The 25,994-nt window shown below is 44.3% G+C and overlaps 2 pseudogenes; one reads left to right on the forward strand and one right to left on the reverse strand.

The window, feature by feature from the left end:
* Positions 1-1,349: 1,349 nt before the first annotated feature.
* On the reverse strand, positions 1,350-1,468 carry LOC134967371 (5S ribosomal RNA; annotated as a pseudogene).
* An 8,177-nt stretch (positions 1,469-9,645) lies between these two features.
* On the forward strand, positions 9,646-9,764 carry LOC134967383 (5S ribosomal RNA; annotated as a pseudogene).
* The last annotated feature ends 16,230 nt before the right edge of the window (positions 9,765-25,994 follow it).

Consider the following 25,994-nt stretch of genomic DNA (forward strand, 5'->3'; position numbering starts at 1 on the left):
TGCCTCCAGTGCCAGATACATAAATGCCCCCACAGTGCCAGATACATAAATGCCCCCACAGTGCAGATATGACCCCACAGTGCCATGCCCCCACAGTGCAGTTATGACCCCACATAATGCCATCCATAAATGCCCCCCAATACCTGCGGCGCAGGGAGGGGGAGGAGTGCTGCTGTCTGAGGGCGCGGGCCGAGGGCGGACTCCAAAACCGTGGGTGGTGTGCGCTATGCGTGCTGCGCGGTGCCAGCGTCTGACGTTAGACGCCGGCGCCGCGCAGTTTAAGGCCGGGCAGCGCAGCACAGGGCCGGCTCCAGGAACGAATATGGCGGCGCCCATTAAGGGTGGCGCCCCGTGCGGCCGCTCAATTCGAACGTGCCTGGAGCTGGCCCTGGCCGTACATTAACACAACATAACTGGCACAGTGTCCACTCTGGATCAGCCCAGTATACACAGGGCAACATCAGAACTCTGCATCAGCCATACAAAAAATATGAGAGGCTGTGGCTGAATCATTCTCATCCCCTTATTGCAAAGCTAAACATCATCCCTGCAAGTCCTAGGTGATTTCCAGCCTCAGCTACATTACATGAGAACGGCTCAAGTTCTAGTAGTAATTTGCTGTATTTATTTGGATAATTACGTTCTTAATTAGTAAGGCAGCAAATGTCCAAAATCAAACAAGTTTAAAATTTGACGTGACCAGACACGTATGTAAATGTGTCCAAAACCTTTATTATAATATAAATGCTGACGGGTAGAGCACCTGTAAAAAGAAGATTAGGTTGTGTAAAATCTCTGTGTTTTCCTCATTTTCTTGGCGGTTTAGTATCCCTAGAAGAAAGGGAGAGAAAGAAGGCTCTTGTGTGGGCGCACTCTTGAAAGAAAAGGAAAATTCCTATAACGTATAGAAAGAAATGCTTAAAACATAACTTTTAATGTATATGATAAAAATACCCCTATACATGATCCATATCAAAGAAAGATTGTGTTAGTTTAGAATTAATTATTATTAATTATTGATTAATAAAATGTTCTGGTCTGTGTAATCACACTTGGTAATTGGAATGGTTGTAGACATTGATTGGTCTTACCTCCAATTCCCTGACCAGCACAGAAAATCTGTGTTAATGGAACCAGGGAGTGATCATAAGAGTTATTAGATGAGTAAGACCCACTTGGGCTACTTGGTTCAAAATTGGTAAATCTCCTGCATGGAGGTGAGTTGGAGTTTCAGACGTAAGCCAAGAGAATTAGTATTAAGCCTCAAAAAGAAAAAGAGGGGGGGAAGGAAGAATTAGTGGTGATACTGCTGTTGGTATTGCAAGTACATGAGGAGGGAAATGGTCCCAACTCTACAACACCGGGTATTCGCAGGAAGTCTCCTCTCCTGGTACTGACCCGGCCCAACGCTGTTTGGCTTCCAAGATCAGACGAGATCGGGCATTGGCAGCGTGGTATGATAGTAGAGAATTTTTCAATTGCACCAATGAGAGTGCACCTATATAAGAAGCAGAAGAAAGAGGAAAAAGGGGAGACAGAAATATTAGGAACGAAAAAAAGGGAATGAAAATAGTATAGAGAAGAAAGGGAATGAATCAGTGTAGCATAATTGATGGATCTGCTTTCTGCGTTAGACACAGCTCAGCAATTCCCACTTGTGTGGTGTCGTGTTCTGTGAATCGCAGATGAGAGTCCATGAAGCAATAGTGAAGTATGGAAGGGAGATATGAGAGATAGGCTAGGTTGGTATCAAAAATTAATTAATTAAGCATTGATTTAGAAAAGCGCATTATTATGTAACATGCATATTTGGAATAAAGTTTGAAAGTTCAACGAGTATGCTGAGGCTCACGATGAAATCAGATAATTATCAGACAGAATACTGGCCTCTGCTTGAAAAAAGTATTTTTTGTAGTATAAATACTTTAACAGATATTGCTTTTGAAAGAATAAGGGAAGAGAAAAGAAAAATGGGGGATGAAAAAGACAATTGGGGCTATATATTTTAGACAGTGATGCTGTGGCAATGAGCTATATGTGTGCTGCATATGTCCAAATGACATGGAATAACATACAACAAGTAAATATAAAGCGCATCAAGAGTTTGTGGTCTGCACAGAATATACACAGCACGGCAGTGGAACTCTGATGGGAATGCACAGGTCTAGACATATGCTGTATAGTCAAGCATTTTGATAAATACACTTAATGTGTTGTTGTCTGTGCGTACTATATACAGAGAAGGGCATCAATAGGTCCAATCGGATATGATGGGGGCTTAATGCCCATCAAGTGGTTGCTGTCTGTGCTAGGTATGCATGGGACAGCAGCAGGCTTATAGTCAATGGTACTATCAGCCAGAAGATATCTACAAATGCCACATAACTGTTAACATGCTGTCTAATACAACATAATTATTAAGTACAAAAAGGTATGTTGCTGTCTGTGCAGGATATGCACAGAACAGCTGAGGCTTACGGTCACCAAAATAGGAGAAGGAAAGCAGGTTAAGGCAGTGTCATGTGCCCAGGCAGGAGCTGAGAGATTACTCCATGTGTGGTCCCCCTCTCGGAACGGAAAACGCGTTTCGCCCTGACGGGCTTGTTCACTTCCGGGTTTAGGAGGGAGTGTGAAGCGTGGGGTTATATAGCAGCTGCGGGGTGTATACTACCCTTTAATTAGAGGTATAATTGGCGCTGGGCTGAGGGTAGTAATGGCCGCTGTGAAGCGTCTGTCCGTTGTTATGGGGACGGAGCATGACGTGCAATAGGGGGCGGGGCTTGTGCGATCACGGGAAGCCACTGGTTGACTGGCCGTGTATGCACACATGATGGCCCTGAAGTATCGCGAGATCGCGGGCGCCATATTTGTGGATGGCAATTGCCTGTTTGTATTGCAAATGAGTACTTGGCGCCATCTTAATTAATGGCAAATCAGCGGTGCTGGGAAGGGAAGACTGAATTTAAACATAGATTGAATATGGAGTTAAAGAAACATTATAGTAGGTAGAATCCTGGGTGGGGAGGCAGGTGGGAGAAAATTATAGTGGCGTAAATAAAGATAGAATTAATTAAATATGAAAAAATAAATAAGTAAATATTGATAAATAAAATTAAAAATAATAAAAATTTATAGAGAAATTTATATTGACAAGGGATAAATGAAATTGAAAAATAAAATAAAAAATGAAAGGTGAAAAAATGGAAGTGGAATGATTATGAAAAATGATGATAACATTACCTTGGGAATTGGGACAGAATGGCAGGTCAGCAGTGCCAAAAAGGTTTTTTTGGGTTGATATACAGGGAAAAGATGTGAACACAAATGGGAACCATAATTTAGGGATGTGGAAGGATTATAATGTGTAAATGAGAAGGGTGGGGGGTGGGGGGAAGGGGAAAAGGGGAAGATAAGAAATGGTGAACAAAAGGTGAGTGAAGTGGAATGGATTAAGGGGAACAGTGTGGCTGGGGAGTAGGGGAAGGGAAGGGGAGGTTTGGGAGGAGGGGAGAAGCAACTAGGTGGAGGTGACCTTACATTGAAAGCCTGTAAATGAAGTGTGAGTACAGGGATAGGCGGGTGGAGGGAGAAGAGGAGGGAAGGGGAGATTAATAGGGAAGAAAAGGATAGGATTGGCAAAATAGGGGGGGGGGGGAAAGGGAGGAGAGTGGGCAATTGGGGGAGTGTTGGATATGTAGAAAAGGTGAGAATTAGGGTAAATACAGTTGGTGGAAAGATTATTCACAAGAACACTGCATAATTGATGTTTTCATTAAGGCCATGAGGCCTGAGACTGTTGAGCCGAAAGATCCATTCACTTTCCTTCTTGTATAGTTCCTTAGTAATATCCCCTCCTCGTATGCCCAATTGGACACGATCTAAACCAAAGGCTTTGAATTCTTGGATGGATCCCTTGTGGTGATGGTGAAAATGCCTGGCAACAGAAGTTAGTTGTTTCATTCGTGCAAGGTCTTTCGCTGCATTGCGTATGTTGCCCAAATGTTCCAAAACTCTTTCTTTGAGTTTTCGTGTGGTCATGCCGACATATTTTAGATTACATCCGCAGGTTATACAGTAAATGACTGCTTGTGTATCACAGTTAAAGTAGTGTTGTAATTTCACTGTTTGGTCATATCTGTCCTTAATTGTGTTGGTTTTCAGAATCTGTGGGCATGACTTACATTTACCACAGGGAAAGGAGCCTGTGACCGAGGGTTTCTTCAGTGTAGTTGTTATGAAGTGGCTCTGAACTAGCTGATCTTTAATATTTTTGGATCTCCGCCAGCTCATCTGTAGTGGTGAATTCAGAAGAGGGGATAAATCAGGATCCAGCTGTAATATGGAGAGGTGTCTTGTTACCGCATTCTTGAGCATTCTCCACTCAGGGCAGAACGTTCCTATGAATCTAATAACATCTTCCTGTTCGGGGACCTCTTTCTTCTTCTTGAAAATCAGATTCTCTCTCTTTACCGCTGCTGTGGCTGAATATGCGCGTTTGAGTGATCGTCTGCTGTAACCCCTAGACAGGAGGCGATTAGTGAGTTCTCTGCTCTTGTTTTTGAAGGTGTGTTCTTCTGAGCAGTTGCGCCGTAGCCTAAGATACTCTCCTTTGGGGATGTTTTCCACCGTAGGGGGAAAATGAGAGCTGGTCTGGAAGAGGAGACTGTTGGTAGCAGTCTCCTTCCGATATAGCTCAGTTTCAAGAAAGCCTGTAGTGGATTTATAGATATTCAGGTCCAGGAATGGGACTTGTTCTGCACTGATGGTGTAGGTCAGATTGATGTTAAGGTCATTGGTATTAAGGATGGAAATGAAGTCCATCAGAAGGTCCCTGTCTCCGTCCCAGATGATGAAGATATCATCGATGTATCTTAGCCATAATGTCACATGAATGGTGTATTTTTCATTGATGGTTTTAAAGACATAGAAGTGTTCCCACCATCCCAAAAACAAGTTTGCATACGTCGGTGCACAGGCTGCACCCATTGCTGTACCTCTCACTTGTATGAAAAATTTTTCTTGAAAAACAAAGTAATTCTTAGAGAGTACAAAGTCGAGTAATCTCAGAAGGAAATTAGAGAAATCTTTCTCGCCACCTTGGTCCAGATAATATTTGACAGCTCTAATGCCTTGGTGATGGTTAATGCTAGTGTAGAGTGCCTCTACATCTAGAGTCACCAGAAGAAAATTGGTTTCAAAATGTATGTCATGGATCTTGCGTAGGAGATCGGATGTGTCTTGTAAATAGGAAGGCAAAGAAAGAACAAAGTCTCGAAGGTGCAGGTCCAAAAATCTACTCGGTTGTTCCAGAAGGCCGCCGTTGCCAGACATAATAGGTCTCCCTGGTGGGTTAAGGGCATTTTTATGTATCTTCGGCAGAAGATAAAATGTGGGTGTTTTTGGGTTCTGGACTGTGAGATATTGTGATTCCTGCTTGGTGATTGTACATTGAGCTACGGCTTCCTGTATTAGGTTATTATAGGCGGTCAAGAATCTGGTGGTGGGATTGCTGAGAAGTTTTTGATAGCATGCTGGATTGTGTAGCTGTCTATGAGCTTCTGTGATGTACATTTTTTGGGGCCAAAGGACAATATTTCCACCTTTATCCGAAGGTTTTATAACGATGTCACGCCATGTGCCTAATTCTTGGAGTGCTTTTCTCTCCTTGAATTTGAGATTATTGGGAAATTGCTGAAGTCCGTTTTTAGTTTGTATATAGATGTCGTCAAATTCTTTTGACACTCTATTCAAGAAGACCTTGATCTCTGGACAGTTAATGTCAGGAGGGAAAAAAGAAGATTTGGGTCTGCACTTGGGTCTTTGAATGGACGCTTCCTCCATATTGGATTCTCTGCGAAGATGTTCTAATTCGTGGATAGCATCCGATCTCCTACGCAAGATCCATGACATACATTTTGAAACCAATTTTCTTCTGGTGACTCTAGATGTAGAGGCACTCTACACTAGCATTAACCATCACCAAGGCATTAGAGCTGTCAAATATTATCTGGACCAAGGTGGCGAGAAAGATTTCTCTAATTTCCTTCTGAGATTACTCGACTTTGTACTCTCTAAGAATTACTTTGTTTTTCAAGAAAAAATTTTCATACAAGTGAGAGGTACAGCAATGGGTGCAGCCTGTGCACCGACGTATGCAAACTTGTTTTTGGGATGGTGGGAACACTTCTATGTCTTTAAAACCATCAATGAAAAATACACCATTCATGTGACATTATGGCTAAGATACATCGATGATATCTTCATCATCTGGGACGGAGACAGGGACCTTCTGATGGACTTCATTTCCATCCTTAATACCAATGACCTTAACATCAATCTGACCTACACCATCAGTGCAGAACAAGTCCCATTCCTGGACCTGAATATCTATAAATCCACTACAGGCTTTCTTGAAACTGAGCTATATCGGAAGGAGACTGCTACCAACAGTCTCCTCTTCCAGACCAGCTCTCATTTTCCCCCTACGGTGGAAAACATCCCCAAAGGAGAGTATCTTAGGCTACGGCGCAACTGCTCAGAAGAACACACCTTCAAAAACAAGAGCAGAGAACTCACTAATCGCCTCCTGTCTAGGGGTTACAGCAGACGATCACTCAAACGCGCATATTCAGCCACAGCAGCGGTAAAGAGAGAGAATCTGATTTTCAAGAAGAAGAAAGAGGTCCCCGAACAGGAAGATGTTATTAGATTCATAGGAACGTTCTGCCCTGAGTGGAGAATGCTCAAGAATGCGGTAACAAGACACCTCTCCATATTACAGCTGGATCCTGATTTATCCCCTCTTCTGAATTCACCACTACAGATGAGCTGGCGGAGATCCAAAAATATTAAAGATCAGCTAGTTCAGAGCCACTTCATAACAACTACACTGAAGAAACCCTCGGTCACAGGCTCCTTTCCCTGTGGTAAATGTAAGTCATGCCCACAGATTCTGAAAACCAACACAATTAAGGACAGATATGACCAAACAGTGAAATTACAACACTACTTTAACTGTGATACACAAGCAGTCATTTACTGTATAACCTGCGGATGTAATCTAAAATATGTCGGCATGACCACACGAAAACTCAAAGAAAGAGTTTTGGAACATTTGGGCAACATACGCAATGCAGCGAAAGACCTTGCACGAATGAAACAACTAACTTCTGTTGCCAGGCATTTTCACCATCACCACAAGGGATCCATCCAAGAATTCAAAGCCTTTGGTTTAGATCGTGTCCAATTGGGCATACGAGGAGGGGATATTACTAAGGAACTATACAAGAAGGAAAGTGAATGGATCTTTCGGCTCAACAGTCTCAGGCCTCATGGCCTTAATGAAAACATCAATTATGCAGTGTTCTTGTGAATAATCTTTCCACCAACTGTATTTACCCTAATTCTCACCTTTTCTACATATCCAACACTCCCCCAATTGCCCACTCTCCTCCCTTTCCCCCCCCCCCCTATTTTGCCAATCCTATCCTTTTCTTCCCTATTAATCTCCCCTTCCCTCCTCTTCTCCCTCCACCCGCCTATCCCTGTACTCACACTTCATTTACAGGCTTTCAATGTAAGGTCACCTCCACCTAGTTGCTTCTCCCCTCCTCCCAAACCTCCCCTTCCCTTCCCCTACTCCCCAGCCACACTGTTCCCCTTAATCCATTCCACTTCACTCACCTTTTGTTCACCATTTCTTATCTTCCCCTTTTCCCCTTCCCCCCACCCCCCACCCTTCTCATTTACACATTATAATCCTTCCACATCCCTAAATTATGGTTCCCATTTGTGTTCACATCTTTTCCCTGTATATCAACCCAAAAAAACCTTTTTGGCACTGCTGACCTGCCATTCTGTCCCAATTCCCAAGGTAATGTTATCATCATTTTTCATAATCATTCCACTTCCATTTTTTCACCTTTCATTTTTTATTTTATTTTTCAATTTCATTTATCCCTTGTCAATATAAATTTCTCTATAAATTTTTATTATTTTTAATTTTATTTATCAATATTTACTTATTTATTTTTTCATATTTAATTAATTCTATCTTTATTTACGCCACTATAATTTTCTCCCACCTGCCTCCCCACCCAGGATTCTACCTACTATAATGTTTCTTTAACTCCATATTCAATCTATGTTTAAATTCAGTCTTCCCTTCCCAGCACCGCTGATTTGCCATTAATTAAGATGGCGCCAAGTACTCATTTGCAATACAAACAGGCAATTGCCATCCACAAATATGGCGCCCGCGATCTCGCGATACTTCAGGGCCATCATGTGTGCATACACGGCCAGTCAACCAGTGGCTTCCCGTGATCGCACAAGCCCCGCCCCCTATTGCACGTCATGCTCCGTCCCCATAACAACGGACAGACGCTTCACAGCGGCCATTACTACCCTCAGCCCAGCGCCAATTATACCTCTAATTAAAGGGTAGTATACACCCCGCAGCTGCTATATAACCCCACGCTTCACACTCCCTCCTAAACCCGGAAGTGAACAAGCCCGTCAGGGCGAAACGCGTTTTCCGTTCCGAGAGGGGGACCACACATGGAGTAATCTCTCAGCTCCTGCCTGGGCACATGACACTGCCTTAACCTGCTTTCCTTCTCCTATTTTGGTGACCGTAAGCCTCAGCTGTTCTGTGCATATCCTGCACAGACAGCAACATACCTTTTTGTACTTAATAATTATGTTGTATTAGACAGCATGTTAACAGTTATGTGGCATTTGTAGATATCTTCTGGCTGATAGTACCATTGACTATAAGCCTGCTGCTGTCCCATGCATACCTAGCACAGACAGCAACCACTTGATGGGCATTAAGCCCCCATCATATCCGATTGGACCTATTGATGCCCTTCTCTGTATATAGTACGCACAGACAACAACACATTAAGTGTATTTATCAAAATGCTTGACTATACAGCATATGTCTAGACCTGTGCATTCCCATCAGAGTTCCACTGCCGTGCTGTGTATATTCTGTGCAGACCACAAACTCTTGATGCGCTTTATATTTACTTGTTGTATGTTATTCCATGTCATTTGGACATATGCAGCACACATATAGCTCATTGCCACAGCATCACTGTCTAAAATATATAGCCCCAATTGTCTTTTTCATCCCCCATTTTTCTTTTCTCTTCCCTTATTCTTTCAAAAGCAATATCTGTTAAAGTAGTTATACTACAAAAAATACTTTTTTCAAGCAGAGGCCAGTATTCTGTCTGATAATTATCTGATTTCATCGTGAGCCTCAGCATACTCGTTGAACTTTCAAACTTTATTCCAAATATGCATGTTACATAATAATGCGCTTTTCTAAATCAATGCTTAATTAATTAATTTTTGATACCAACCTAGCCTATCTCTCATATCTCCCTTCCATACTTCACTATTGCTTCATGGACTCTCATCTGCGATTCACAGAACACGACACCACACAAGTGGGAATTGCTGAGCTGTGTCTAACGCAGAAAGCAGATCCATCAATTATGCTACACTGATTCATTCCCTTTCTTCTCTATACTATTTTCATTCCCTTTTTTTCGTTCCTAATATTTCTGTCTCCCCTTTTTCCTCTTTCTTCTGCTTCTTATATAGGTGCACTCTCATTGGTGCAATTGAAAAATTCTCTACTATCATACCACGCTGCCAATGCCCGATCTCGTCTGATCTTGGAAGCCAAACAGCGTTGGGCCGGGTCAGTACCAGGAGAGGAGACTTCCTGCGAATACCCGGTGTTGTAGAGTTGGGACCATTTCCCTCCTCATGTACTTGCAATACCAACAGCAGTATCACCACTAATTCTTCCTTTCCCCCCCTCTTTTTCTTTTTGAGGCTTAATACTAATTCTCTTGGCTTACGTCTGAAACTCCAACTCACCTCCATGCAGGAGATTTACCAATTTTGAACCAAGTAGCCCAAGTGGGTCTTACTCATCTAATAACTCTTATGATCACTCCCTGGTTCCATTAACACAGATTTTCTGTGCTGGTCAGGGAATTGGAGGTAAGACCAATCAATGTCTACAACCATTCCAATTACCAAGTGTGATTACACAGACCAGAACATTTTATTAATCAATAATTAATAATAATTAATTCTAAACTAACACAATCTTTCTTTGATATGGATCATGTATAGGGGTATTTTTATCATATACATTAAAAGTTATGTTTTAAGCATTTCTTTCTATACGTTATAGGAATTTTCCTTTTCTTTCAAGAGTGCGCCCACACAAGAGCCTTCTTTCTCTCCCTTTCTTCTAGTACATGTACTCTCTGGCTCTGGGCGCACCACCAAGCGGGACAACTCTATTCATTGAAGTAAAAGACATAGTCTTCTCTTCTTTTTTCCTATTTTGGAGGGCCTTATTGTCCAAATGTTGGTTCCACATTATTAAAACAGTATTATTTTACCAGTGCCCGATCGCCCTTTGTCTAGTCTACGGTTTAGTATCCCACCTATTTTCTAAGATCCAAACTGATACAAAACCACCAGATTGGAAGATGCCACTAAACCACGGATGGACTGGAGCTCTAAAACAGTCCTGGCATTCTAGTGGCGCATGACAAGGGTGCGTGGTCACAGCTCACAGGGGCGTGGCCTCTCAGCATGTCCCCGTGTTTCTGTAAGCCAGGCAGCCGAGCAGAGTGCTGGGAGGTGGAGCTGCTCAGCCAGCCGCTGGCGCTCTGTGCATCCGAGCAAGGCAACGCCGCTAGGCTTTTAAGCCAGACCAACCGGTCAAGCCATTGGCCCTTCCGGCATTTGCCAGAAGTGACAGATGGCCAGTCCAGCCGTGCACTAAACATGTCGTCAACTTGATTTTTTTTACAGGGAAAACATACAAAGCACCAGATTTATCAAGCCATGGTTTGGAGAACTGCAGGAGGAACACCCAAAAAGAATATGGGCCTAGTTCAGATCTGATCGCAGCAGCACATTTGTTAGCTAATGGGCAAAACCATGGCGGTCATTCCGAGTTGTTCGCTCGCAAGCTGCTTTTAGCAGCATTGCACACGCTGGGGGTCATTCCGAGTTGTTCGCTCGTTATTTTTTTCTCGCAACGGAGCGATTAGCCGCTAATGCGCATGCGCAATGTCCGCAGTGCGACTGCGCCAAGTAAATTTGCTATGCAGTTAGGTATTTTACTCACGGCATTACGAGGTTTTTTCTTCGTTCTGGTGATCGGAGTGTGATTGACAGGAAGTGGGTGTTTCTGGGCGGAAACTTGCCGTTTTATGGGAGTGTGTGAAAAAACGCTACCGTTTCTGGGAAAAATGCGGGAGTGGCTGGAGAAACGGAGGAGTGTCTGGGCGAACGCTGGGTGTGTTTGTGACGTCAAACCAGGAACGACAAGCACTGAACTGATCGCTCTGGCAGAGTAAGTTTCGAGCTACTCAGAAACTGCACAGAGAAGTCTTTTCGCAATATTGCGAATCTTTTGTTCGCAATTTTGATAAGCTAAGATTCACTCCCAGTAGGTGGCGGCTTAGCGTGTGCAATGCTGCTAAAAGCAGCTTGCGAGCGAACAACTCGGAATGACCACCGCTAAGCCGCCACCTACTGGGAGTGAATCTTAGCTTATCAAAATTGCGAACAAAAGATTCGCAATATTGCGAAAAGACTTCTCTGTGCAGTTTCTGAGTAGCTCGAAACTTACTCTGCCAGTGCGATCAGTTCAGTGCTTGTCGTTCCTGGTTTGACGTCACAAACACACCCAGCGTTCGCCCAGACACTCCTCCGTTTCTCCAGCCACTCCCGCGTTTTTCCCAGAAACGGTAGCGTTTTTTCACACACACCCATAAAACGGCCAGTTTCCGCCCAGAAACACCCACTTCCTGTCAATCACATTACGATCACCAGAACGAAGAAAAAACCTCGTAATGCCGTGAGTAAAATACCTAACTGCATAGCAAATTTACTTGGCGCAGTCGCACTGCGGACATTGCGCATGCGCATTAGCGGCTAATCGCTCCGTTGCGAGAAAAAAAATAACGAGCGAACAACTCGGAATGACCCCCCCATGTGCACTGCAGGGGGTGCAGATATAACATGTGCAGAGAGAGTTAGATTTGGGTGGGTTATTTTGTTTCTGTGCAGGGTAAATATTGGCAGCTTTATTTTTACACTGCAGTTTAGATTTCAGTTTGAACACACCCCACCCAAATCTAACTCTCTCTGCACATGTTATACCCCCCCCCCTACAGTGCACATGGTTTTGCCCACTAGCTAACAAATTTGCTGCTGCGATCAGATCTGAATTAGGCCCTATGTTGCCTCTGACAGGTAAGATTGTTGGAAGGCGCAATGCGGAAAAAAGGGCTATTGAAATAGCAGCTCACTTTAGCAGGACTTACACCTATTCATAAAGGTATTCGGAAAAAAAAGGAATAAAAGAGTAATACCCCTTTCACATCGCACAAATAACCCGGTATCGACACGGTATATTGCCGTGTCGACACGGGTCAGTGTGCAATGTGAAAGCACTCTGCCGGAATTAGCGGGTCGCCTGACCCGGTAATTCAACCCGGTATAAAAGAAGGATTATACCCGGGTTGAATACCGGGTCAGGTGCAGTGTGAATGGGAGCAGCGTCGATGCGACACGGTTCCCATTCACAGCATAGGGAGAGGCGGCGCAGGAGATGAGCTCATCTCCCAGCGCCGCCTCCAACCCCGCCCTGCTGCTGCTGCGCCCCACCGCTGCTATGGCAACCGACCCGGTATATTGCCGCGTCGGAAAGCCACCATAGCAGAGCAAATGCCGGATCCCACCCGGTAAGGACACGTTTCTCTTACCGGGTGGGATCCGGCATTTGTGATCTGAATGCGGTATAATTGAGTCAACAGTTTGTCATTCTTATTACAGTGAATGGCTGGGTCAGTGCATGAGAAAAGCCACTGGTTGGTTAGCACTTACCTGCTGACGTGGGGTTCTAACCAATCAGAATGGCTTTTCTCACACTCTGACCAATCACAGCAAAGCAATTCAGTTTAATAAGCATGACCGGATCTAAGCCTGATATTTTGCATAGTATGAAGTGCCTATGTGGATCTTTCAAATATATATATAGTGCTGGTAGTAGTAATTTGGCTTTAACAGCCTGGGCTGGTTGTCATTTGGGGTCCACGCTGCTTTAAAGAAAACAAAATACATACAACCCTGCTGCATGGATCTGAGGGTCCATGCAGCTCTTTAGATGGTGGATACTTAATAGCAGTTTTGTGGTAGGTTTTCTGCATTTTTTTGCAGAGGACTTTGCTTATTGTAAAACCAACGTGTATCTTCAGGGGTTTTAGCCCTTGGTATTCCAGGCCACATCAAACACTATGACCAAAACAGCTGTAAACCCCCCAATCTCCCCCAGATTGTACCCCTCTTAGGTACTTCAGAATGGCCAGCAATGCCATCAAGAGCTCGGGAAAAAGCTTGTGTACGTTTTTTTGTATAACGTTCCCTGTGAAAGTCATTAATTTCCTTTTTTTTTTATTGCTATCAATTTGGAGTCTGTTTTATTTATTTATATATATATATATATATATATATATATATATATAACATATATATTGGTAGATCTCTGAATTCTATTATTATGTGGAATTTATATCTGGTTACGGTTATCATTCAGGGTGCTGGGGGAAACAAATGCCTTTTTTTCTTGCGTATATATATATATATATATATATATATGCTTTATCAAGAAAAATTAATGTTTCCACACCAGGTAATAGACATATTACAGGAAATATTGATCCTTCAAAATTATATTCTCACTTATCCATGTAATTGTACACAAAATAGATCAAGTGCTATCCTCCAGACTTAAGGCCCATATAGACGAGCCGATGCGGGGAGAGATGTGTGCTGAGCGAACCGCTCAGCACACATCTCTCCCGCCACTCAGCACAGCGCGATGTGTGCTGAGCGTACGGGGGGAGACGGGGGGGCCACTCACTTCACCCAGCGGGTGAATTGAGCGACCCGCTAGATTGACCTGCATGCAGGCCAATCTAGCAGCAGCGATAGCGATGTGCGGGGCTGCGCATCGCTATCGCTGTAGGGGGTACACATGGAGCGATAATGCTGAAATTCTAAGCAATATAGTCAGATTGCTTAGAACAGGCCTGGCCAACCTGTGGCTCTCCAGATGTTGTGAAACTACACATCCCAGCATGCCCTGCCACAGTTTTAAGATTCTCTAATAGCAAAACTGTGGCAAAGCATGATGGGACTTGTAGTTTTACAACAGCTGGAGAGCCACAGGTTGGCCGGGCCTGGCTTAGAATATCGCTCCGTGAGTACCCCCCTTAAGATAATTTGAAGAAGAGAAGAACTGGATTATCGTTGGGTGCACATTTTCCCTGTATTTATTATAAAATGTAACTTTTATTTATAGATTTCTTAAAATTTATCAACAAACTTTACATTAATAAAACCTGTAGGCTTGTATATCTATTTTTATTTTCCAATTAGCCCACTAATAAACAATAAGTAAATAAATAAGCATTGTACAGCTAATAGAAAATACAACGCTTTATTGATAATAAGAAATAAAGACAGGACACAAGAAATAATTTTAGAAAGTTTTTTAATTCACAAACACTTTTTCTTTCTTCTATCACGTCACAATAATTCTTTTCACTCATTTTAATACTTCGCTTTACTAAAGGGCCCCATACACTACTGCGACATGTCCGTCTGACATGTCACTGCGATCACCCCAAGATATCGCCCAAGATACATTGTATGCTGTCCTTTTGCATACGATATATCTTGTGCGATCCCAGCCATGCCTGCTGGGTTCGACATATCACGAGTGCAGCACATTCAGTCTGGAGGATCCGATCCGATGCTCACAGGAACGTGGATCGGATCGGCTCAGAAACACCTCCAAAATGCCCGATTTCACCCGATATATCGGGCTGAATGCCCGAAATCGGATGCAATCGGGTATTATCGTTCTGGTGTATGGGGCCCTTTAGTCCCATAGTGGGCTAATTGGAAAATAAAAATAGATATACAAGCCTACAGGTTTTATTAATGCGAAGTTTGTTGATAAATTTTAAGAAATCTATAAATAAAAGTTACATTTTAAAATAAATACAGGGAAAATGTGCACCCAATGATAATCCAGTTCTTCTCTTCTTCAAATTATCTGAATATGCTTGTAATACTCAGTAGTCTGAAAATATTTCTTTGTGCTTATTAAAAAGTTCTGAGCTTGTTTCACTTACACTAACAACACCTATGACCCATATGACTTTGGACAATGGTTCCCATTAGGAGGTGTGTTGAGACTAATGTTTGGTATACTCATGACAATGATTTCAAAATTATTTAAAAATGATCTTGAGAATGTGAGTGTACTAATATTCATGCTCAGACTTCTTTCATGTTTAATGATGCCAGTTGGATGGTGTGGCATGACCTCACGTCCAATCTGTTGGCCTACTGTAGATCTAACGTTCTCCAGCCTGAGTGATTGAAGACTATCAGGGGCTCTCTGGAGCAGAAATAGAGATTTCCATGCTGGGTACCCACCAGGCTTATAGAGAGCTCCCCATACCTAACTGAAGGAACTCAATGCAGTTGTAGCCTTGGTTATCTATTGGTTTTCTCAGCTATGTTGGTTGAGAACTTTCTGCATGTGATTTAAGGTTGTCTTCTGTTCATCTATCCCCAATCTGCAGACTAGGGGGAAATAGTAGCAACCTGGTCCCTGTAATATTCACTAACAATGAGAAGGAGATGTCTAGAAAACGACGCAACTGCCTTAAAGTGCCCCATTAAAGCAAATCAATGTTTTGCAGCCAATAAACCATGTTGAGCGCACCTGTATGTGTAGCTGGAAATGTTTTTCCATCATGCATCCAGAGCGTTGAGCGTATCTGCCGGAATTGATAACAGGAGCGAAAATCAGACATTACGTTTGCTTTGTTAGCAAAACCATCCATAAAAAGAACCATTTCCTCACTTTTCCCACTAATAGGCCTTCTGTTCAGAAAGTACATGCTAATTAAATGATAAAAAAAAGGTTGTAAAGTCCAATTTCCTAATCTTCTATCACAAACATTTTCCTAATGGTATTGTGTCCTTCCTTCCTCTCTTTTAACAGGTTGTCTCTCGGAACAAAGGTCTTCTCTATTTTAGACTCAGGCTGAATAACTTGAGCTTGTTCAGATTGTGTGACCTCCTGGTATTTGTGGGAGTTTGTTTTTATATGATCAGACTTTCAAGGGTCCTGCTAAGAACAGAATTGTTTTTATTTTCTTTATCGCTTTCTATGGTATATAATATAATTTTCAAGGTGAAAAATTGCAGATTAGTGTCACAGCAGGAGAGGTTCTGCTCAGCTATCGGAAATCCAGATGACAGCGGAGCACAGGACAAAAGATGTTGGAGGATTAAACAGAGATGAGGAAAATGAATCAAATTAACGGCACAAAGTTTTAAAGCTGCAGTTCACATAGGATTTATAACTATTTATTGTGACAGAACTACAGAGATGGAGTACAGTCCAACTCACTTTATTTCCACTTCTGGCAAGTTACATAATACATGCCGGTTCTGCAGATCAGGTTTTACAGGCAGTATTTAAACAGCAGGACAACAATTCAAGTTATAATAACCAAAAGTAGTACAGATTCCAAATGGCTCCTAACGTAACCCCAGACCCCCAAACTATGTCCCGGCCACTTGCTGGCATCAGGAGCAATGACCTACTACACAAACACACTTTTAAAGGTAGCAGACAAGTTGTAGTAATTAGCCCAGCTGTGGCTTACAACAGACTCAGCCAGAACCCGGACTGGATTCTATCATACCTGTTGCTGCTGCTCCAATCCTGCAAAGCTTGCCATTCTACATTAACCTCATGTGGAACCATGCTGTTCCTGCCATATTATATATCAGGACTGTTTACCTCAGTTACCAGAAACTTTTGTTCCAGTTTGTTGAGGGAGGGCCCACTGAAGTCTATCTATGGTAACACCATCGAGAACATGCAGAAACCACAGAACTATATTTTTTACTTTTGATGTAGCACCTTTTACACTGGCATGGTGTGTTTCTGATAGGCACCTACCTCTCATACACTAAAATGACTGATAGTAGCTGATTGGCTGGTACTTTATCTCTCTCCCCTTTATCACTCTCCAATGCTCAGTACATCTACCTCACAGAGAGGTATCAGAGCTACAGAGATATACTGTAGCAGAGAATAGTCATTGACTAGCCAAGGATCATACACAGAGAGGTATCACAAGCCACAGGGTTATAACAGTGGTTGGAATGTAATAAGAAGGGTCATACACTGGATTGATAGCAAGTAGCTGGAGCAAGGCTTTTGGCCTAAGACCCTGGTGCCATACTGCAGACAGACTGAGGTTTTAGAGAAGTCTCATTTCAGCTACCCGTCTCCCTTATCTAAGTAGTCACTGACCGTACAAATAAAACAAGAGAAGTGCCTTGTGCCCATCACTAGAGTCCAGCCATAAGTATACCCAGAAAGCACCCCGTGGGAGGGAGCAAGGGATGAAGGGATGGGAAGGGGGAAGACTAGGGGATATGAAAATCTCATCTAACATGGGTGTCCACATAAAACAATGTTATGAGTCCTATGTGTGTCCCATCCATGTAATTGAATCTTCTCCCCTTGACTAGCACAACTTTGGTGGTCCTGCCTTCGTGAATACACTATCTTACAGGCTGCGCTGGGCTGGGGACAGTGTGCTCCCCGTTGTCTTCTCTCTTCCCCAGAACCAGTTACCTTATTGTAAATGGCCATGGACCGTCTTGATGCGTTCCTCCCATCGTTCCACCAGGCTCCCCAGCTGAAATCATGTTGCATCATCGGACAAGAGCGCCATCCGGTGTGTGCAGGCAGCAAGTGCCAATGCAGTGGACGTTGGAAGAAGGTAAGTGTAGGAAGAGAGAAGCTCTGAATATATTGGGTGTAGGTCATGGGCAAATAAATGAATTGGGGAGGGGGAGGAGGACTGATTTTAATGGTGGACACTGTTGTTTTAGTAGGTGCTAATTACTATAATAGATGCATTATGGTAGTGCCTATTCATTTAAGATGGGATGATGGAGCAGGATGCAGTTAATTTGCCGGCAGTCGGGATCCCGGCGGACAGGATACCGACGCCAGAATCCTGACTGCTGACAATACCAACAGCCGGAATCCTGGCTCACAGGGGCTATTCCCACTCGTGGGTGTCCACGACACCCATAATGCTAAATTTACTAAGATGGAAGTTCTAATTAAGATGGGATGTTGCTGATAGCAACCAATCAGATTCTACTTCTCATTTATCTAGCACCTTCTAGAACAGGGGTGGGCAATTATTTCAGCTGGGGGGCCGCTTAACACATCCAGCGAATATTCGAGGGCCACACACAAAATACACAAAAAGAGTCCCCTTTTTACACATTACGGTAGACAGTGTGCCCTTTTTACACATTATGGCAGACAGCATACCCTTATTAACACATTACGGCAGACAGCGTGCCCTTTTTACACATTACGGCAGACAGCGTGCCCTTTTTACACATTACGGCAGACAGCGTGCCCCTTTTTACACATTAAGGCAGACAGCGTGCCCTTTTTACACATTACGGCAGACAGCGTGCCCTTTTTACACATTACGGCAGACAGCGTGCCCCTTTTTACACATTAAGGCAGACAGCGTGCCCTTTTTACACATTACGGCAGACAGCGTGCCCTTTTTACACATTACGGCAGACAGCGTGCCCCTTTTTACACATTAAGGCAGACAGCGTGCCCTTTTTACACATTACGGCAGACAGCGTGCCCCTTTTTACACATTAAGGCAGACAGCGTGCCCTTTTTACACATTACGGCAGACAGCGTGCCCCTTTTTACACATTAAGGCAGACAGCGTGCCCTTTTTACACATTACGGCAGACAGCGTGCCCTTTTTACACATTACGGCAGACAGCGTGCCCCTTTTTACACATTTCGGCAGACAGCGTGCCCCTTTTTACACATTAAGGCAGACAGCGTGCCCTTTTTACACATTACGGCAGACAGCGTGCCCCATTTTACACATTAAGGCAGACAGCGTGCCCTTTTTACACATTATGGCAGACAGTCCCCCTTTTTACACATTACAGCAGACAGCGCCCCTGGTAGTTTCACCCCTGTAGCAGTCCCTACCCCCTTTCCCCCCCTCCCCTAAACCTATATAGCAGTCCCTACCCCCCTTTCCCCCCCACCCCTAAACTCATATTGCAGTTTTTAACTCCCCTCCCTCCCCTCCCCTTAACCTATATGGCAGCTTTAGCACTGATCCAGGGGCTGGCTGGACAGGGGGTTTACCTGTTTTTCACACTGGCAGATGATCCCCGCTGTCCGATGGTCCGCGCTGCTGCTGCTGCCCGGAGTCACTGCTGCTGTGGCCTCTGCCCGCTCCTGCTCCCGCTCGCTGCCCACTGGCCGCCTCCTACTCACTAGCCGCCGCTCCTGCTCACTGCCCGCCCCCCGTGCCGCCCAGCGCATAACAACAGAGGAAATCCCGGTCAGCTGACCCTGTGACGTGACCGGGATTTCCTCAGCGGCGCCGCATCTGGGAGCAGTGTAGCGCAATGACAAGCGGCTCAGCCTGTTGGGCCGCTTGTCATTGCACTCTGATGGGGCACAGTGGGCCAGGCAGGATCGGTCCGCGGGCCGCATCCGGCCCGCGGGCCGCATGTTGCCCACCCCTATTCTAGAAGATAATACCTGGAATATCCCATCTTAAATAGAACTCCCATCTTAGTAAATTTCCCCCTTAGAGTGTGAATAGAACCTGTGGCGAGTGCAGCGAGCCACCGTGCCGCGCAGTTTGGCGAGCGCAGCGAACCCGCAAGGGGACTCTTTGCGCTCGCCCCGCTGCCGGCACACTGACGGATGGGATACCATTGTTGGTATACTGACGGCCGGTATCCCGACCGTCGGTAAATCATACTGAACCCGATGGGACTATTAATTTAAATCTTGGGGGCATTTAATTGATTGTGGGGCTGAAGTTGAAAAGAAGGAGATCTATATATTAAACGAGAACACCAATTTTTTAATGTTATGGGCTGATTGAGGTGGGAGGGGGGATAATGAGTTTATTAATAACATACGAATACTAATAATTAAATGTCAAAATGGATTGGGAGGAAAATCGGTCTATTTATTAATTATGAATACTATTAAGTTAAAGTCGGGTCAGGATGGGGGGGGAACAAGTCTATTTACTAAATGTGATTGCTATTCATTTTATGTTGGGGCTGATTGGGGGTGAACAGGTCGGTAAAAAGGATTTGTTCCTGTCATGAGGAGCGCTAATAAGAAAAATCAAAAGTGAACCACTGATTATAAATGGTAAATGTGAATAATTCTAGTCAGCCTCCCTCTTTAACACCGGGCTGGCTTGTCTCTTGAATGCAGCTCAGCTAAAATGGATGAAATGAATCCACTTTATTACGTGACAACCAAACTGTAAAAGCACCATCTTTCTCAGAGAAGATATCCAGTTGTGCTGTGGGTTATTTCCGTACACCGGTAGAGGGAAGTTGGTAAATAAGTGTCACAATGCTCCTCTGTAGTCAGGGCCGTTTCTTGGGGCAGGCGAGCAGTGCAACCGCACTGGGCGCCCGCCGCGGTACTAACTGTGGCTCCCTGCTGCCCCCTCCTATTTCTCCCCGAGTAACCCGCCCGGGGGGCGGAGTTTCACGGTATGACGCAGTTGCGTCGTTACGTCACGATGCAACCCCGTCACTCTGCGAAACACCCCCCCCCCCGAGCGGAGTACAGAGGGGGATCCAGGTTAGGAAGAGGGAAAGGCCGGCGCGAGGAGCGACTGGTGAGGCGGGCCGAAGAGCGGTAATTGCCTCTGTAAGTATTCTCTCTCTCAATGTGTAAAATGGGGACACCTGCCGTAATGTGTGAAATGGGGACTCTTGCCTGCCGTAGTGTGGGGATTTAATGTATCAAGGGCATTGCAGTGTGTGGTATAATATGGTGCAGGGGGCATTACTGTGTGGGGCTTAATATTGTAGAATTTTTTTTCCCTGTGGTGGTTTGATCTGTTGGAGCAGGGTCAAAAACTGGATTGTGAGGTAGTCTTCTCAGACGAGGCCATGCCCATTTAAATGAGGCCACACCCATTTAGATGAGGCCACGCCCCTTGCCGAGGGCTAAACTTTGATCTCAAGCTGTGAGGGCTGCAATTTCAGGAGCCGCAGGTATCTATTTTCACATCTTTAGAAGTTCCCAAATTTCAGCTCATGGAAAGCTTACTTAAATAGTATAATACAAAAATATACATGCACAAATACCTATACCTGTGGTTGGGAACTTGGCAGAATTCAAATGCATCATGTGTGGCCCTTAGCTCCAGTCACTTGACGCATTTATTTTGTTATGATTACAAACACAGTAAATAAACATAAATAAATAAACAAATAGCAAGAATGCAATTTATTTATATTTCACTTGCAGTTAATCTCTGTTTTGGTACAATGGGGCAGATGTATTAAGCCTGGAGAAGAGATAAAGAAGTGATAAGGCAGTGATAAGTGGGAGGTGATAATGCACCGGCCAATCAGCTCCTAACTGTCATTTTTCAAATCCGTAGTGATTGGCTGGTGCGTTATCATCTTGCGCTTATCATTGCTTTATCACTTCTTTATCCCTTCTTCAGGCTAATACATCTGCCCCAATGGGGCTCTAGGGAACATGTAAAGCAGAAGCAGTAGTGCCATCAGTAAAGGAGGGTACTCACGGAGCGATCGCTGCTTAAAATCTAAGCAATCTGACTAGATTGCTTAGATTTTAAGCACGATCGCTCCGTGTGTAGCCCCCTCAGCGATAGCGATGCGCAGCCCCGCGCATCGCTATCGCTGCTGCTAGATTGGCCTGCATGCAGGCCAATCTAGCGGGTCGCTCACTTCACCCGCTGGGTGAAGTGAGCGGCCCCCCCGTCTCCCCCCGCACGCTCAGCACAGATCGCGCTGTGCTGAGCGCCGGGAGAGATGTGTGCTGAGCGGTTCGCTCAGCACACATCTCTCTGACATCGGCCAGTGAGTACTGGCCTTAACAGTAATGAGAAACCTTGTTACTAGTAGTAATGACAAATAAATTGCCAGTTGCAGCAATGCCCAGTTTTATGCCAGCAGTAACATCAGTGCCTACTACACATGGGTGGTCATTCCGAGTTGTTCGCTTGCTGCCATTTTTAGCAGAATAGCGATCAGGCTAAAAATGAGCGATTCTGCGCTTGCGTATAGGCCGCAGGGCACACGCGCTAAGTATTTTCACACAAAACTATGTAATTTTACACAGGGCCTAGCGACGCTTTTCAGTCGCTCTGCTGATCGGTGAGTGATTGACAGGAAGTGGGTGTTTCTGGGCGGAAACTGACCGCTTTCCGAGAGTGTGCTAAAAAACGCAGGAGTGTCAGGCTAAAACGCGGGAGTGTCTGGAGAAACGGGGGAGTGGCTGGCCGAACGCAGGGCGTGTTTGTGACGTCAAACGAGGAACTAAACGGACTGAGGTGATCACAATCTAGGAGTAGGTCTGGAGCTACTCGGAAACTGCTGGAAAAGATTTTCGAGCAATTCTGCTAATCTTTCATTCGCACTTCTGCTAAGCTAAGATACACTCCCAGAGGGCGGCGGCCTAGCGTGTGCAATGCTGCTAAAAGCAGCTAGCGAGCGAACAACTCGGAATGAGGGCCATGATCTCGTAGTAATGGGTCATGCGGCACTGCGCTTATGCCACAATGCTCTTGATTAGGACACAGAGTAATTGACAGAGAGAGACCATTTGTGGGAAGTATCAGGGGTGTGGTGACTGAAATGCTGGCATGTTGCAACAGTTTCGGGGGCATGTTGCAGCCTGTGACTGCGTCTTCTTACACAGTGGTTCTGGCCCCAGTGTCTTACTTGTGACGGACATTCTGAGCAATTATAGGGTCGCTCAGCATTCCGATGTTTTGACTGATATTTGTATGATGCTCTGTCTTTGTGAGTAGCTGGCGGTGGGCATCTCCGTACAAAAGGCAGTGGCTGCGACATTTGCATATTTTATGAGATCCACTGTGTATGAAGGTGCATCTGTGGCATTATTAGCGTCCACCTCTAAATCAGGCCCAATGTTTGTTAATAAACAGTAAGTTGTAATAATGCTGACTAAAATGACAGCAGTTCAGGGCTTCATAGGCAAACACAGGGGGGGTTTAAAGTTGCCAGGGGAAACCACACCATCTCCAGCCTAACCATAATAGCAGTAGTATAAATTGGTCAGGGAGCTTCACAAAGTAAATCTTTGTTAAAGCAATGAAGCTCAGGTTCAAAGATTAGTGGGTCGATTTATTATCACTGCAATTTCAGAAAAAAATTATTGGCAGGATAACTGAGCAACATTTTACTGCTGCCACCAACAAAGAGTTCCATTGGTAGATTGTGTAACTTCGAGAGGATGAGATGTGGTTATCCGTGAGGTAAGAAGGCGCAGGTGACCGGTAGACATGTGCATATGAGAGAGTATTTTGAGGTGAGATTTGAGAAGGACGGATGTTGCAGAGGGCTTCGTAAGTAAGACTGAGGAATTACAATTGGATTGTGGAAGAATAAGCAACCAGTCAGGATATTCAGGGTGGAGCTCTAGCCATGTGCATTATAACTCTCTTGCCACTGCAGTTAGGACAGATTGGAGAAGGAACAGCAATATAATTTCTGGATGAAAGGAAGTTGCAGTAGTCAAAGCAGGAGATGATAAGTATATGAGAGATTTGGTTGTATCAGGAGTAAGAAAAAGCTATTCTAGAAATATTTGAGACTGCAAGGGAGAGACTGGGTGTTAGGCACAAGGCAGAGGGTAAAGTCAATGGTGACACCAAGGCAGCAGGCTTGGGCAACTGAGGACATTGTGGTGCTGTTGACTGTGAGGGAGATTTGAGTGGTGGTGATGACTCTCTGGGAGGTAGATTTGCTATATGTCAGGTATGCAAAGCCAACAATAATCAAAAGGCATTAGTCATTAATGCTAAATCACAGTGGTTTAGCATGAATTAATGTCACAAATCCAGACTGCTTTCAGATACCGCAATCTAGAACAGTTGGTCGTAATGGTAAACACTTTGATAAATACACAATTTCTCTGCCACCACAAAGGATTAGTATGGAGTCCTTGGGCCAAATGTAATAGAGTGAGAGTTTCAGAAAGTGAGAGATTTGGTAAGGTTTTTCAGTTTATTTTTAAAGTGGCAATTATTTACACTGCTAAACCAGGTTGATCTTGCTGTGTAAATGATTGCCACTTTAAAAAAAAACTGCAAGACCTTACCAAATCTCTCACTTTTTGAAACTGTCACTCTATTACATTTGGTCCCTGATGTTCGCCAAAGAAATATTATTATTTCACACTTAATTACACATAGGTATGTAGCATTGGCCTAACAGGCGCACAGGTTCAATAAGAATCATGGAGAATATGCTAGATTAGATGTGTTTAATCCAAAAAATATTTCTAAGGCTTGGTTACAAAAACACTTCATTAGGACATACAGGTTAGAAATGCAAATTAGTTTCAGAAACAAAATAAAACTATCAGAAATCCAGGACATTTACGACAGAGGCCTTAGGAACTTCTGTTGCTGTAGATTACACAGGAATATGAGGTATTGTGCATACCCAGCACGTAGCTGCTCTCCAAGGAATGAACATTTATTGTTGGACATTTATTTTTATGGATACACCACTTCCTTTGTTCTTCCCTCAAATGTGTTTTACTTATCAAGCTAGCAGGGCCTAAGATCAATAGGGGAACCCTGGATTTTTCAATACAGGGTCACATTGTCAAACTGGCAGGGTCTACAGAGAAGTTGCAACATATTTTTCAGACGTGTCCACATAACCCATAACATAGTGAAATATAACTAGATCACCCAAACATTTGGGATTGATTGATTGATTTTACTGCTGCACCAACAAAGAGTTCCTAACTGCAGTGGCAAGAGAGTTATACTGCACACGGCTAGAGCTCCACCCTGAATATCCTGACTGGTTGCTTATTCTTCCACAATCCAATTGTAATTCCTCAGTCTTACTTACAAAGTTCTCTGCAACATCCATCCTTCTCAAATCTCACCTCAAAATACTCTCTCATATGCACATGTCTACCGGTCACCTGCGCCTTCTTACCTCACGGATAACCACATCTCATCCTCTCGAAGTTACACAATCTACCAATGGAACTCTTTGTTGGTGGCAGCAGTAAAAGCCAACACTGCTTTTCTCACCTGCATTTCTGCAATTCTTCGGCTCTGATTCCCTTACAGCCTCCACTCCTTCTTCCACTTTCCCACAACCTATTTACCTACTAAACACTATGTCAAGGCTTTCCTATACTCCCCACATCACTCAGTGTCTACCTAATCATGTGTCTTTATCCTTCCCCCCTAGTCTCCTACACCTCCTCCTCCCGCCCCTCCTCTGTCTCCCCTCCATCTCTCTGTATTCTTTCCCCTCCTTTCCTGTTACCCCACTTTCACTCACGTCTGCCCCATGGTCCTGCTACCCTACAACTCAGCCCTGCTCCATCCCTCCCTTCCCTGTCACCTCCCCACACCCCCATCCATATCACACTGACCTCCCTCCCTGCCCCCCTCCTGCAGTTTCCCCTCCTAGCTCAGGCACCCGCACCATCACTACTCTCTCATCATCCCAGCCCTCAAAGTTAATCTCTCCTCATCGCTACAGCAACCCTGATAATCTCATTCACATCTCTCTCACAAACTCATACCCCCTATCCTGTGCCCTCTGGAATGCCAGATCTGTTTGTAACAAACTGGTCCCCACTCATGACCTTTTCATTTCCAACTCCCTACACCTACTAGCCATTACTGAAACTTGGATTACGCCCTCTGACACTACCTCTCCTGCTGCTTTCTCTGCTGGAGGCCTCGCATTCACACAAACCC

Source organism: Pseudophryne corroboree, chromosome 10, assembly GCF_028390025.1.
Source record: "Pseudophryne corroboree isolate aPseCor3 chromosome 10, aPseCor3.hap2, whole genome shotgun sequence".
Classification (NCBI taxonomy): domain Eukaryota; kingdom Metazoa; phylum Chordata; class Amphibia; order Anura; family Myobatrachidae; genus Pseudophryne; species Pseudophryne corroboree.